The sequence below is a fragment of the Mesoplodon bidens genome (assembly GCF_964165515.1).
Source record: "Mesoplodon bidens genome assembly, chromosome: 3".
Lineage (NCBI taxonomy): Eukaryota > Metazoa > Chordata > Mammalia > Artiodactyla > Ziphiidae > Mesoplodon > Mesoplodon bidens.
Window position 1 is genome coordinate 164517960 of NC_138178.1, and position 2691 is coordinate 164520650.

At 41.0% G+C, this 2691-nt stretch overlaps 1 pseudogene across 1 annotated transcript; it reads left to right on the plus strand.

The window, feature by feature from the left end:
* The first annotated feature begins 292 nt into the window (after nt 1–292).
* Nucleotides 293–640, plus strand: LOC308614111 (10 kDa heat shock protein, mitochondrial-like; annotated as a pseudogene). The gene has a single exon. The product of its transcript is annotated as a 10 kDa heat shock protein, mitochondrial-like (transcript).
* Nucleotides 641–2691: the final 2051 nt, after the last annotated feature.

Genomic DNA, 2691 nt, shown 5'->3' on the forward strand with positions numbered 1-2691 from the left:
CCACATAAATGTCACTGTGCTCCAAGTGATGTGCTGGAGCCATTTTCTACCAGACCATGAGCATCGCTCCCCACCCCCCTCCAGCGTTCAGAGATGTCATGTTGGTAGCTTGAAATCATTGACCACAGTGGGAGTATTTACACCACAGTAGTTGGCCAAATGCTACAAATCAGTGTTTCTTCGTTGAGAGAGTTGACTGTCAAGCATTTACAAGGAAACCACTTTTTTGAGGGTGAGGGGAAGGCAGGCCCTTTTAAAATGAGGCTTGGTGGTCTCTCCTTTCAGCGGTGGCATGAGAGCAGAGTACAAACTGCAAGCTGTGGCGGCCGGAATCCTGGCAGGACAGGCATTTAGAAAGTTTCTTCCCCTCTTTGACTGAGTACTCGTTGAAAGAAATGCAGCCAAAACTGTAACCAAAGGAGGTATTACACTTCCAGAAAAAATCACAAGGAAAAGTATTGCAAGCAACGGTAGTAGCTGTTGGATCAGGCTCTAAAGGAAAGGGTAAAGAGATTCAACCAGTTAGCATGAAAGTTGGAGATAAAGTTCTCTCAGAATATGGAGGCACCAAAGTAGTTCTAGACAACAAGGATTATTTCTTATTTGGAGATGGTGACATTCTTGGAAATATGTCGACTGAAATATGTCACTATTGAAATGGCATCACGTGAAGCTGCCCGTTCCACTGAAGTTCTGAAATCTTTCATCATGTAAATAATGTTCACATTTCTCTGTGTAAAATACACTAATGATATCCAAACTAATGACATCCAGTGTCTCTAAAATTTCGTTTCAGTGTATTGATATAAACGTTTCCAAATAAACGTATATAAATGAAAAACAAAAATGAGGCTTGGGTGCTTTAAGAAATGATATGCAAATTGACTTTTGCACCTGTTAGGGAGTAACAGAGGCAGCACCACCCCTGCTCTAGGCAGCAGGTGAATGGAGGACACAGAGAGCCTCTGACGGTGTTTGCTTTGCTTTCGGGGGACTATGGTATAATGTGAGCCCTGAGGGAAAAAGCACAGGTCCAAATAATCAGAAATGGCTCTTCTCATTATTCTGCTGACCAGAAAGACCCTGCCTAAGGCTCTTTGGAAAGTAAAGATGACAGGTAATGCCTTCTTCAGAAAGAAATATTTCTACATAAAAATCCTCATGAACGGGCTAGATGTGTGCCATCCCATAGAACTTTCTGCAGTGATGGGAATGTCCTGTATCCATGCTGTCCAGCAAGGGAGCCACTACATGCAGCTTATTTAACCCTTGAAACGTGGCTAGTCTGAATTGAGACGTGCTGTAAGGGTAAAATACACACTGGATTTCCAAGACTTAGAATGAAAAAAAGAATGTAAAATACCACATGAAAATGTTTATATTGATTACACGTGGAAATGACGATCTTTTGGATAGATTATTAAATATTATATACTATTATTAAAATTAATCTCACCTGTTTCTTTTTACTGTTTTAACGTAGCTACTAGAAAATTTTAAGTTTAAATTTAATATTTAAATTAATGCACACATGATATTTTTATTGGACACCACTGAGCTAGATCATGAAGTTCTGAGTCAGGTGCTATGGAAGAGAGAAGGGTATAGAGAATCAGAAAGGAGGGGCAAGGAAAAACAAAGCTAAATTGTGCACACCTCAGGAGACGGATTTTGTAATGCAACTTCCCCTTCCACACGGAGTGTAAGAATGTTGGGAAAATGCACCACGAGTTGCCTGTATGTGGCCTAGGAGGAGAGGGAGACACACCCAAATATTTAAAACCATGAGCAGTATGGCTGAGTGTCAAGCAGAACCTATATTCCCCTTAATCCTCCTTCCTTTGGTGGATGGGATTAGGACATGGTTTGAAAAGTTTCTACAGAATTCTGTGAGAAACTACGCTCAAATTTTCAGTCCTGCTTCCAGTAGATGTGTCCTATTTCCAGCCCCAATCTGAGAAAAAACATTGTCGTGTTTGTTTGAGAATTTACGTCAGATCATCACCACCTTGAAATCCAGAACCTCTCTTTTAGATGGGGAACCATAAGGCCTAGACTAAGGTGTAAGCACCCTCAGTAAATCAGGAGGGCTGAGGCCATATAGGACTCAGATTTCATTATTTTAATCTCAGGTCTTCCCTTTCTCAAGAAGATTTAAGAAACACAGCACAGTCATTCCAATACACTTGATGTCCAAGACCTATTTTTTGGTCTGTTTTTTAGAAGTAGGGATGGCTTCTGAATCTGTCATCAAAAGCATCTCATGGAGGGCAAATGCTGCAGCCAGCAGAAAAAAGTTTAATTTCAACATATACAAAAAAGGAAAGATGGGGAAGGGAAATTTTTTTCCTACTGCATAGAAATCCAAACTTTCAAGCCTTCAGCCATAAAGTATGTGCACCTTAATGAGACAAAAGTCACGTTCTAATCAGGAAACTTTGATCAAGTAGAAGTTAAATAACTTCCCACCTGCAAAACCATGAAGAAGGAAGCACAACAGGAAGCCCTGAGCAGTAGCGAGGCTGGTACACAAATCCTGCCTGTCTCTGCACGCGCCTTCTGGGGCTTTAACATTCACCCAGAGAGTGGGAACTATAAAAATAGACGACATGTTTCTGAAGAAGTGAAAGACTTATTGCATAATGGTGGCAAACTCTGTCTGCTAGAACAGAACGACTCGGCATGCAAACA